This window comes from Lactuca saligna, chromosome 8 (genome assembly GCF_052625555.1).
Source record: "Lactuca saligna cultivar CGN05327 chromosome 8, ASM5262555v1, whole genome shotgun sequence".
Classification (NCBI taxonomy): domain Eukaryota; kingdom Viridiplantae; phylum Streptophyta; class Magnoliopsida; order Asterales; family Asteraceae; genus Lactuca; species Lactuca saligna.
Window position 1 is genome coordinate 135,923,976 of NC_136424.1, and position 13,851 is coordinate 135,937,826.

The 13,851-nt window shown below is 33.9% G+C and overlaps 1 protein-coding gene across 1 annotated transcript in view; it reads right to left on the bottom strand.

The window, feature by feature from the left end:
• LOC145008111 (uncharacterized) overlaps positions 1–13,031 on the bottom strand; it is a 29,530-nt gene extending 16,499 nt beyond the window's left edge. Inside the window, exon 1 of the mRNA XM_078966730.1 lies at positions 12,968–13,031. The gene's annotated coding sequence lies outside the window, so the exon portion shown is untranslated. The remainder of the gene's footprint in view (positions 1–12,967) is intronic.
• Positions 13,032–13,851: the final 820 nt, after the last annotated feature.

The following is a 13,851-nucleotide window of genomic DNA, read 5'->3' on the forward strand; positions in this document are numbered from 1 at the left end:
ACCTTCGACCTTGAGTGATCCAGAGCAGCTGTGAGTCTTTGTGAATGAGAAAAGAGGCCATTATTCACCATCTTTGTGTGTGCTAGCAAGAAGAGAAGAGGAAGGCCAAGCTAGGAGAGTTGGGAAGCTTGGATCTATCATCATTTCGTCAAAGGAGGCTGATTGAGGTATTATTCAGAGCTTATTCTCGTGTTTTATTGGATATAGTCAAATTTAGGGTTTCTTCATGCCTTATTTGCTTTGTATTTGGAGTGTGAGAGGTCCCATGGAGAAATGGTACCTAGATCTGGACCTTATTAGGTCCAGAGAGTCCCAAATGCCCTGCTTTATGCCCTTCCTTTTCAGTTGTGGACTTAGGTTACCATTTTAGATGTCATTTCCCCAAAAGAAGCCTTGTAGGCGTTGCATGGTAGCCAAGTCAATAACTTTACGTGATGAATGAGCTTGGAAGGACTGGATCTATGATCCTTTGGGATGGATCTGACCTCAGAAGCAAGTTTGAGTTGTTGCATGGCATGGACTCGCCGAGTCCGAAGAACAGACTCGGTGAGTAGTATGAAGATTGCCCAGAACCACTCAGCGAGTGGTCTCGCCGAGTTAAGGGTTGACTCCGTGAGTCAGGGAGAGTCAGAGCGGGTGGACAGGTGAACCGAGTCAAGCTGGAACTCGCCGAGTTTTCCTTGAGACTCGGCGAGTTGAGTTGTGGTGGCCCCACAACTCATGCCAGGTGGATCTCGACGAGTTAGGCGAATACTCGACGTGTCGGGAGAGAGGATCCAAGGGACTCCGTAGACACGCATAGACTCGCCGAGTCGCTCGAGCGCACTCGGCGAGTCCAGTCAAAGATTGACCGTTGACCATTGACCAGAGTTGCCCTATGTTGACTTGATAGAGCTAGTCAACCTTAGTGGTGAAAGTGTTAACTAGAGATATATTGTGTTATAGGAGGACTATAGCGCGGGAGAGTGATTTCAGGGATTTGGGAATTTATCGAGATACGCGAGGTGAGTCTTCTCACTATACTTTACCTTGAGTAGGTAACCAGAGTTATGTGATAGAGTATTTTTATCTTATGTATCTTATGTGTTGCGCTGCATTATTTCTATGTGATTTATGCTATGCATGTTATCAGAGTTAGAACCTGAGGGTTCACAGAGTTTGGGTGCACGGACCCACAGAGTTATAGCCTCGAGTGGCTAATATGTGTTATGTATGGTATTTTGGGAAACTCACTAAGTTTTGTGCTTACAGTGTTTGGTGTTATTGTTTCAGGTACTAATGATGACCGTGGGAAGGCACCGGCTTGATCAGTACACACACGGGATAATTATGCTATGTGATCTTGGGATTATTATATGATATGTATTGGAGTTTCAAACACTTATGTTTTATGAAAATTAAATGAATTATGCTTTTTATAAATTGCGAAAAATTGTTTTGAAATTTACGATGTTACAAGAAGGGCACAAGATTTGACAGAAATGAAAGAAAAGTTTGACGCACACAATTTAATAACAAAAGAAAGAGTCGAAGTACAACTCTAGCACTTGGAATTCCTTCGCCGTTAGACAGAGGAAGATCAAATGACAAAGGATTTGATAATTCTTCAGAAGAACAAGTAAGATATGTCGCCATGAGATTTAGGAGTGCTTCATGCGGTGAAAGAGAAGATCCTAAAGAGATATTTAGACTAGGACTATCGTTTTATGTTTTCAAATTAGGACTATTGTATTTTTGTGTTCAATGTTATTTTTTTGTTTGTCTATTGTTTTGTTTAGTTTTTAAATGTTATGTTTATTTACGATTTAACTAAATAGCATGTTTTATTAATTCATATTTGTTTTTATAATAATTACAACATAAATAAAAATTGGAAAAAATAGAAAATAAATCAATTGAAAAAAGTCAAATAAATAAATAAATAATAAAAAATAAATGATGACATGTAGCTGTTATAACATATTATCCATTTTTCATGTTATAACACGATGGTTCGTATATAAGGTGACAAATTTTTGTGTGATACATTAACATAGTAACATGTTTTATATATATATATATATATATATATATATATATATATATATATATATATATATATATATATATATATATATATATATATATATATATATATGCACGCATGCTTCATTCAGGGCAAGATTGGCCGTTCATCACCGACAAAGTTTCAAGGAGGAGAGTTGAAATCCGGGAAAATCTTCGTCATGTTTCTGAAAGTGTCATGCTGCGATGAAACGCTATTTAATTTGATTCACCTTTCATTCCATAATCGATTCGGATCGCAATACACATGAAATGAAATTAAGTACTCAACTCATTGATTTATGATATTTTTTCAACTTTAAGACGGTCTACAATCGTCTTTCTAATTATTCAAATACTAGGTGTAAAACTCGTATATTATACAGGTTAATTTTAAAAAAAAATAAACATTAAAATGTAAGCAATAAATATTTTTTATGTAAAATTTTAAAATAAGAAAGAAAGAAACATATTCATTGCAATTTAATTTCATATATATTATATTTAATACTTTATATGTATAAATATATGATTTTGATTTTAAAAATTGAAACAAACCAAAAATTGACAAGTGGATAATATTTACTTCAAAAATACCACAAAATGATAAATATCAAAACTTATGAGAGATTGACAAGTGGCAAAAAAAAACCTTCATCCATCTATTAGAGGAGATTATTTCATTATTTTTGTTCACCTTATCATGTACCTATTTATTGATTATTATATTTTTTTAATTGATAATCGCTTTACTATTTGCTAATTAATTTATTCTTTCATGTCTAATTTCAATCGATCGATTGATTATTATTTTCAATGATAATTCCAAAACAAGCATATCATTGTTAACAACTTTTATAGTTTATTTGATTTGTTGATATTAAAATTGTATCAAGACGTCAAGACATTTGTGCAGGATATAAAGGGATTTTTTTTTCTAGTTTCATCAAAAATAGGAAACCAAATCAGCAAATAAAAACATATAGTAATCATGTACCAAAGTACTAAGTTGTGGTAGAAATTGAGGTGTAAGAATTAAAAGGAATTGTGACATTTTGGTATGAACAATCAGATTGTTGTAAATCAAACTAAAAGACGCGCAAGGAAACCGACAAATAATATTGTGAATTATATGTCGATTAGTTGCGAATAATAAATTCAATTATTATTATTATATTTACCAAGTTTCGTCCAGAAACCAGATCTATCCTTCTCGATTAAATCTGATTATAAAAAAGGTAGAAGAACACTGTCCTGTTATTGGACGAATTAAACTCAAGACAAAAAAATCGACAAACACAAAGCGACTACTCGGAAACTAGAAGAAAAAACGCAGAGAGAGGGAGAGAGCTTTCAGATTTCGTATGTGTTCTGAATGGCTCCTAGGGGGCTATATTTATAGGTATCGAAACCCTAGAAGGCATAAAACGGGCCCCCATAGGCCGGCCCCAGAAACCCTAGGGCGACGACTTGCTCTCTAAGCAAGCCATTTCCTGATCCTTCTAGAATGCCCCGATGACTTATCCTTCACGAAGTCAACGTCGGTCAACCATTTGACCGGGTCAGTCAAACCGGCTTGACCCGAACTCACCAAAAATAAAAGCTCCTCAGCTCCCGATGCGAAGTGCGAAGTGCAAAGTGCGTGTAAATCGCGCCATTTCGCGCACTCGCGGTGTCGGCTAGTGCTAGGCTAGGCAAGGCGCGCACGTGGGCTTGGCCCATTCCTTTGATCCACTAAAGCCTTTGAAGGCTTACCAAAGGAATAGGCTTATAAACCCTCAAAAGTTTCTTCTCCCCACCAATGTGGGATACAAAGGAAATTGCCAACTTGCAATTCCTTTATATATAAAATTCCAACAATCCCCCACCAAGTTGGTAAGTTTCCTTTCACTCAGACAGATGATGTCACTCGGGTGTCATGAAGATTAAACCCTAGTTTAATTAGAGAAAAAACAAGAAGAGACCGATTCAATGGTATCCTTATAGGTTTAAACAATGAACCTAAATGACCTCTCCGGTTTACCCCCACACATCACAAGTCATATTTGTGTTCTCCCTGAGCGCTATTATGGCCATGCGCTATAAATCCTTTTCATGAGCCTTTAGAAGATAAACCACTAATCTTCACTTGAGGCGGCACCACCTCTAGATTATATAGGCAAAGTTTTACAACATCTTCGTTGCTTAGATGTCTCCAAAACTATGTTAAGAGTCGTAACTCAACCTCATTCTTGGTAACGACGTACTATCCTACCTCACATGGATCTATAATGAATGATAGTACCTTCTATCGTTAGTGATTTTGTTGTTACCCTTTAAACTTGAAAATTAGGAGCACTAATGTCAAGTTGGGTTTCCATCACTAAACGATTCTATTGTGGTTTTAGACCCATGACTCTCGTGGTAGATGTAACCAAATCTCTCGTCAGAGGTTTGGTAAACGGATCTGCCAAGTTCCTACTTGTCTTGACATAGAAAACCTTGATGGTACCACTTTCAATTAGTTGTCTCACAAAATTGTGTCGCAGACCTACATGTCTTGACTTCCCATTATATACCGCATTGTATACTTTAGACAGTGTGGCCTCACTGTCACAGTACATGGGTATTGAAGGCATCGGAATATCCCACAAACGTATATCCATAAGTAGATCTCGAATCCACTCTGCCTCTTTACCTGCTGCTGCTAAGGCAATTAGCTCTGCTTCCATCGTTGAATGAGCTATGCATGTCTGTTTCTTGCTCACCCAAGAAATAGCACCACTAGCTAGAGTATAAATCCAACCACTTGTGGATTTTGAATCACTGGTGTGATCAATCCAGCTGGCATCAGAATAACCTTCAAGTATTCCATTAGATGACGAATATGTCAATTCAAAAGTACTTGTCCTTTTCAGGTATCCTAGTACTCTACCCACTTCCTTCCAGTACTCCGTCCCTGGATTAACTGTATACTGACTTAATTTGCTTACATCGAATGCGATGTCAGGTCGCGTGCAGTGGGTAGCATACATCATGCTCCCAACTGCACTAGCATATTCCAGTTGAGCCACAGCTCGACCAGAATTCACCTTAAGTTTCACACTTGAATCAAAAGGAGTGTTAAATTCCTTAATGTTCAAATGTTGAAACTTTGTCAAAATTTTCTTAATGTAATGAGATTGATTCAGAGAAATCTGACCACCTGTCCTCTTCACCTTGATACCAAGAATAGTATTTACTTCTCCAAGATCTTTCATCTTAAAGTTCGAGGATATGTATTTCTTCGTCTCAAGAATACCTTCTAGGTGAGTGCCAATGATCAACATATCATCAACATAAAGACATATAACTACTATGTAATCAGATGTATGTTTAGAGTAAATACATCTGTCAGCACTATTGTGCTGAAAACCAAAGGCAGTCACAGTGGTGTCAAATCTCTCATGCCACTGTTTAGGAGCTTGTTTCAACCCGTACAAAGACTTAACAAGTCTACATACTTTGTTTTCTTATCCAGGTATTACGAAACCTTCATGTTGCTCCAGGTAAATCTCCTCTTTGAGATAATTCTAGCAACTGGGGCATAGGTATCAAAATAATCGATCCCTTCTCGCTGCCTATAGCCCTTTGCAACCAACCTTGCTTTATAAGCAGATATGGATCCATCAGGATGATATTTCTTCTTGAATATCCATTTGGATCCTATAGGTCTTTTCCCTTAGGGTAGATCAGCTAACTCCCAAGTTCCATTACCCATAATTGAATCCATTTCGCCATTGATTGCTTCCTTCCACAGAGGAGCATCCCGAGACGTCGTGGCTTCAGTAAAGGTCTTAGGTTCATCATCCAAATTAATTGAAAAGATGACCTCTCTCGTCACTATCTTTTGAGTTCCTTCGACCAAATAAGAATAGAAATCATCTCCAAAGGTTTTCTCAATTCTAGCCCTAGTACTTCTCCTTGGTTCCTCCACAATGGGAGGAGGTGGGAGTATTTCTCGAGAGGTACTTGTAGGTGTTGTATGATTAGAGTTTTCTTCATCCTTAGAAAACTTGTCCTCAAAGAATTCCACATCTCTGGATTCCACAACAACACCCGAATCAATGTCTAATAATCGGTAAGCCTTGCTATTTTGAGCATATCCAATAAAAATACTCTTATTAGCTCGTGCTCCCAATTTGGTTCGCTTAGGATCGAGAGTCCGATAATAAGCAACACACCCCCAGACTTTCAAATAGTCTAGGTTAGGCTTTCTACCTTTCCACAACTCATAAGTGCTTGTAGGAATCACACGACTAGTGATCCTCTTATGAACATAACAAGCGGTTAATAGTGCTTCCCCCACAGATTGTTTGGTTGACCCGATTGGTTCAACATACAGTTGACCATCTCACAAAGAGTTCGGTTCTTTCTTTCAGCCAAACCATTCTGTTGAGGGGTGTATGGTGATGTTCTCTCATGTTTGATTCCATTCTCTTCACAGAATGTGTCAAACTCTTGGTTGAAATATTCTCCGCCTCTGTCCGAGCGAAGAATTTTGATGTGTCTTTCAAGTTGATTTTCGACCTCAGCCTTATATCGTTTAAATGCATCAAAAGCTTCATCTTTTGATCTCATCAAATAAACATGTAGATATCTACTAAAGTCATCACAAAATGTGATGAAATACCTTTTTCCTCCTCGAGTAAGGATTCCATTTAACTCACATATATCAGAATGAATCAACTCAAGTAAAGATGTGTTTCTCTTAACTGATGGAAATGGTTTCTTAGTGAATTTTGATTTTACACATGTTTCACATTTTTCAAAATATTTTGTGTCATATTTTAACATACCTTTAGTTTGCATTTTTTTCAATGTTTTTAACATTAGTGTGAGCTAAACGTTTATGCCATAAAGAAATTGAACAAACAATATAACCAGAAAAGTTCACTTCATTCACATTAGCAACCAATCCATCAATTACATCATTACCAACACTCGACACACTAGCAACACTAGACACACCACCTTGAACACTAGGACCACTCATATTACCCTCATCACTAAGACACAAGCGATACATTCCCAAAGTATTGTTCTCCCTCCCAACATGTCTTCTGCCTTTAGTGATCATAATTTTACTTCTCTTAAGCACCATCTTGAACCCACCCTTGTCAAACTTGTCTGCAGAAACAAAACTCTTCGAGATAGTAGGAACATGTAGAACATCTCGAAGAGTCACCCATTCACCACGTGTGAACTTCAACCGAACATCACCCATTCCTAGAACTTCAGCTTTGTGGCCATCAGCACAGGCGACAACCATCCCATCTGGCATGGGGTGGTAAGTGCGAAAGCTTTCTCGTTGCCCACAAACATGCACAGTGGCTCCAGTGTCCACGAACCAACCTCGAGTACATATTGCTCAAGTAAGAGAGGAGATCATGAAGATCTCTCCAAGGTTCACACTAGCCACCATGTCAGTCACCTTCTCGACTGCTTGTGCAACCGGTACTGATTTGCGATCTTTGCATTCTCTCGCGTAGTGTCCAATCTCTCCGCAGACGTGGCAAGGACTGGTCCTTTTTGGCTTTGAGTTGGGATTCTGATGACCCGGTTTCTTGAAGCTTTGTTTCTTGGGTCCAAAGTTCTTCTTGTTTTGTCCCCCAGATTTGCCTTTGTAACTAGAACTCCCAGCTGACACATGATGCACACTTTGTCCAACTTTACCCCGCTTGTCCCAGATGCGAGTTTCCTCCCCAATGCGCAGGTGTTTCATCAAATCATCCAAGGAGTAGTCCTCAGATTTGTGCATCATTCTCTTAGAGAAATCTTTCCACGAGGGTGGCAGTTTTGCGATGATCGCACTAACCTGAAAGAGTTCTGGAAGAGAGATGGAGAGTGCGTTCAACTTGTTGACCATGACTTGGAGTTCATGCACTTGCTCCATAATTGATTTGTCATCAACCATTTAAAACTCAAAGTACTTGGACACAAGGTACTTGTTAGTACCTTCCTCATGTGCCTTGTACTTAAGTTCCAACGCACTCCATAGCTCTTTTGGATCTTTCACCGGCGAGTAAAGATCATAGAGCCGATCAGATAGGGAATTCTTGATGTGACCCACACACAATTCCTCGGATTCTCTACGCAAAATCCTTTGTTTTCCTGTTCTGCAATGACCGCTGGGTCCACAGATTCCCCCTCCTTGGGAATTTGATTTTCAGGAATTGGTGCCAGTTTTGGGTCCAACACAAAGGAGAGCTTCAAGACATGAAGCATGAACTTGACCTTTTCGGCCCAATGGGTGTAGTTCTGACCATCGAATTGGTCAAGTTTGGCAAACTCTTGGTTCATGAAGTGGAGGCTAGCAGTAGTGTCCATTAGTCTGTTGATTTATCACAAAAAAAAAAGAAAAAGAAAAAAAAAACCTTTAAGATTGTTGTAAATCAAACTAAAAGACGTGCAAGGAAACCGACAAATAATATTGTGAATTATATGTCGATTAGTTGCGAGTAATAAATTCAATTATTATTATTATATTTACCAAGTTTCGTCCAGAAACCAGATCTATCCTTCTCGATTACATCTGATTATAAGAAAGGTAGAAGAAGACTGTCCTGTTATTAGACGAATTAAACTCAAGACAAAAAAATAAAACCGACCTGTTGATTGCTGACTTGATCTTGAAGCAACTGCACGGATCAGATTCCTGTCCTTAAAGGTTTTTACTTCTTCTACTGGCTGTAAGCAACAGAGTAAAACCCCAGGATTTAATGCAGCTTGATCGATATAAGAGAGCTTTCAGATTTCGTGTGTGTTCTGAATGGCTCTTAGGGGGCTATATTTATAGGTATCGAAACCCTAGAAGGCATAAAACGGGCCCCCATAGGCCGGCCCCAGAAACCCTAGGGCGACGACTTGCTCCCTAAGAGAGCCATTTCCTGATCCTTCTAGAATGCCCCGATGTCTTATCCTTCACGAAGTCAATGTCGGTCAACCATTTGACCGGGTCCGTCAAACCGGCTTGACCCGAACTAGTGCAAAGTGTGCCTAAATCGTGCCATTTCGCACATTGTCGGCGTCGGCTAGTGCTAGTGCTAGTGCTAGGCGCACGCGTAGGCTTGGCTCATTCCTTTGATCCACTAAAGCCTTTGAAGGCTTACCAAAGGAATAGGTTTATAAACCCTCAAAAGTTTCTTCTCCCCACCAATGTGGGATACAAAGGAAATTACCAACTTGCAATTTCTTTATATATAAAACATATATTAATCATGTAGCAAAGTACTAAGTTGTGGTAGAAATTGAGGTGTAAGAATTAAAAGGAATTGTGACATTTTGGTATGAACAATCAGATTCATTCCTTAAAAAACTAAACATTATATAAGAATCATTAACTTCACTCAAATACCCATTTATTTACACTTCCAATATACTTTTTTTTTTTCACAAGTTGTGCTTTCTCATTGCGTTTTTTTTTTGTATATGTTTGTTTTAAGGTTTTGTTTAAATTTGTTCAACAGTATTGAATGATTTTATGATTTAATTATATCTTAAATTCGTAATTTGTTATAATGCATAATGTTTGGATCCATGTTGCTATCGAAAACACACATAAAGTATATCAAGAATTCATGTAATCAATTAGGGTGTGATATACAACCTTGTTTCGGTTATTTGTGGTTTTTTTTTGGTGTAACGGTAGCCAGAATGACGGTGATGACGGCTATATTAATTCTTTATCGGGCTACTGATGCAAAGGTAACAATAAGGATGATGTTTAGAAGGTAATGATGTGTAAATTGCAAGAATTTGAACATGTATTAATCTAAAAGTTCTGAACATGTATGATTTTGTATAAATACTTGGAAGGTAACAAATGTTGAATTTTAAACATGTATGATTTTCTTTATAATTTTTCATGTATGAAGATGTATGATTTTGTATAAATATTAAGTTATATATATATATATATATATATATATATATATATATATATATATATATATATATATATATATATATATATATATATATATATATATATATATTGAGTTATGAACATTACCAAATTTTGGGCTTCTGTTCAGTTATAAACATGTATGAATATATGTTACGCAAAATGTATTCATGTTTATAGGCATCCGTTGATTAATCGTTTTGTTCATTTAATTTCTGAATTCTTGTATAATTATTTTGTTATGAACATGTATGAATGTAACTAATTTATGAATAGTTGAGAAATGTATATAAATATTCATTAATAAAAAATCAATTTGGTAATCAGTCCATATTTTACTGAGATTGAATTATGCTAATAATTTTTAAGTATGGCACATTAATTTTTCATTTTTATTGAACTAATAGGTTATTTTACCATTATACCCTTACTTGTTTAATTTGATCTAATGGTTGAAAATGGAGTTCTATCTCTCTACCTAATAAATAAAAATAACTACATTCTAAATGACACGTTTCTAGTGTATTAACCTATAGTTTCTCATTCATTATAATGGTGCCACCTGTCAAAGCTTAAATTCATTTTCCATAATTTATTTAGAAACGTTAATTAGATAATATAATAATTATTTTACTGACTTGTTTATAGCCTGATTTAATTCTTTAGTTATAGCTTTATATTGACGGTATTTTAATTTAAAGAATTCTTAAATTGTCACATCTCATTTTTAAAAGGGTACATATTTGTACACAACAAAAAAAATTTATGCATAATAATTTATGCATTAAAATATAATATTGTACAATTCTATAAACATAAATTATTGTATAGGAAGAAAAAATGATTTTGTAGGAATCATTTTGCTTTTTAAAAACTATAATTACTGATATTTTGGAAATTATTTGATTTTGCATCTACTAATGAACGCCATCGATTTTATTTTCCTTTGATTTAATTTCCTTTCATTAAACTTCTCATTTTTAGTAAATTATATTGGAAAAGTTTAGAAAATTGGTTTGGGTTTATCGCATCCGATAAGATAATTAAATGAAATATGTTGGATTTTATTGGAAAGGTATTTGATAAATTTTAAAATGACCAGTTAGATCATATTATTGAAAAATGTTAATTTAGAAAAATTTTATGTTACTTATGTTTATTTATTATTGTTTTAATGATTTTGTATACGACAATGTATAAAAATTGTTTATAAAATTACGAATTATTTTATTTTATCAATGGTGTAATACACAGGTTATACAAAAAACTATTTAAAGATTTTTAAATTCTTTTAGAATAATTTTGAATATTATTGTTTTAAATTGTAAGTGTAGTTATCTATTTTTAATAGCAATCGTATATTATATTAAAATATTTTTCTATTCTTCCTTAGCCTTCATTATTAAGTATAGAATGTTTTCCTTATTGATGGGCATCAAAAAGATGTGATGTAAGAGGAAAATAATAATGAAAATTTGAAAATCTTGAAAGTAAATCAAGTTAAGGATTGAAGTTGAAGAACATTATAATAAATATATCAAACAAAATAACGTATTATGGTGAGTTTGGGTACCTAAGCTTATATACCCTTAAGGGTATATTCACTTTTCCCATATATATATATATATATATATATATATATATATATATATATATATATATATATATATATATATATATATATATATATATATATATATATATATATATAAAAGAAATAATAAAATAATCTTTTTTTTAAATGAACCATGGATATACATTTCTTTTAATCATGAAGATGCATCTTTTCCAAGGTTCTAAATATCGTAAGGTGTGACTTAGCGGCAATATCAAGCCTCAAGTTTTTCCGAGCCTTGGCAAGTCACGGCGTTTGTAAGGCGTGACTTAAGACGACAATTTTTTATATAATTAATATTTTTATATGTATTTTCAACTATTATTCATTTTTATACACATATATGAGTTAAGGCGACGTTTTGGTAAAGCTTGGCGGCAGGTGCAAGCCTTGAAGTCGTAGCACGCCATGATGGAGCCATGACGAGCTTTTTAGAACCTTGATCTTTTCATACTTTCAAAAATTAGACTAAAAGTGATTTGATCAAATTATAATGACCAAAACTGTATTTTTAAACTTTCAGATATATAAACAAAGATAAAATTTTAATATAAAATAATATATTTGGGAATAGAATAATAAGTAATAATGAAAAGCCTGATGGGACAACAAAAAATGAAACTCAGCCAATTGGTGGGTTTTATTTCGTACAAAACAAATTATTGACAATTGACTATAACTATTCAAGAAAGCTATTGTTCACATTCAAATAATAAGATCTTAAAGTTACTTCCAACAAACAAGAACAAACGAGATTAAATAAGATCAAAATAGATTAGGCGAAGATAAGAGGGCTGATGGACAGACCGCAGTGGAAAAGGGCTGAGCGCGACAGTAGAAAATAATTTATTGTATCAAACTATCTGTAAAAGGATTTATTTATTTTTGTTAATACCATGTATTAATTTGGTTTCCTTTTTTTTATAATGTTCTTTTTGGGATAAAATATATACTAAATCTGTAAAAACTATGTAGATCTTATTTGCTGCATGTAGTCTGACATATCCTTCTTTCGGTAAATATATACTAAATCTGTAAAACCTATGTAGATCCATTTTTACAATGGATTCGAGTGTAAATAAGTAAACAAAAATTAAAGAACAAACCAAATAAAGAAATACATTAAACAAATTTGGTAGTTAAAAGAATCAATATCGATCAAAAGTACCTACTGAATTTCGAAAAGAACCCATTAAGATTTCTAACCCCAAATACTTAAATAAAAAAAATGAAACATAGAAAACATTAATATGTTAAGAATGCCAGTAGGAAGCTAGCATAATGTTACAAAACAAAACAGAGCACAAGTAAAACAACACAAGCAAGAGAATAAAAAATACAATAAAGTTTACGCAAGAGAAAATTAATTAGCAGATGTATCTTACCTGTCAATGGAAGAAATACTAGCTGAAAGAGTGAAAGATAAATTCTTGTAAGTGCTGGAACTACGAAGCTCATTACATTATTTTGTACTTCCACATATATTTATCAGACAAATTTTATAATTGGTCCCTGTGGTTTTAGAAAGTGATATGTTGAAGACAACTTTCAAAAGCACTTTAAACATGGACATGTAGTTTCAAAAAATTGCAACTTTGGTCCTATTTTAGCATTCCGTCCAAATAGAGTTGTTAAGTTTTTTTGAGTGACCAATATGCCTTTGTTAACAGTTTGGGATTACTTTTTAAATAATAATTTTTTGATTTTTAATGTTTTTTAAAAGTTAAAAAATTTAAAAATATGTTTGAAAAATAAAAAAGTCTTTTTCAAAAATAACTTTTTACTTAAAAGAAAAAGAAATTTTTTAAAAGTAAGAAAATTATGTTTTTTTTTTTTTTTTTTTTTTTTTTTTTTTTTTTTGTATTTCTTTTAGCCTTTTAAAAGAATTACATTCAAAAGTTAAGAAATACAACTTAAACACTTTTTAAAAATAATTTTTAGCTTATATCCGTTCAAAAGTTAAAATCAGAAAAAAAAAAAAAATAGAAAAAGAACTTTTCAAGCTTAAAAAATAATTTGAAATATCCACTAAACACAAAGACAATTTCTAAAATGAGAAATCAAATTACCTCCTAAATTTTATATCTATAAATATTTCTACCCATTAAAATTATGACAAGTGACATCATTTTACCATTCAATTTAATTTTATTTGATATATTCCTAATATAGCGTTAATGAGTTAGTTAAAAAAACTATGGCATGATGACATTTGTAATAATTTTAATGGGTAGGAACATTTGTAGGCATAATAAGTAAGAAACAATTT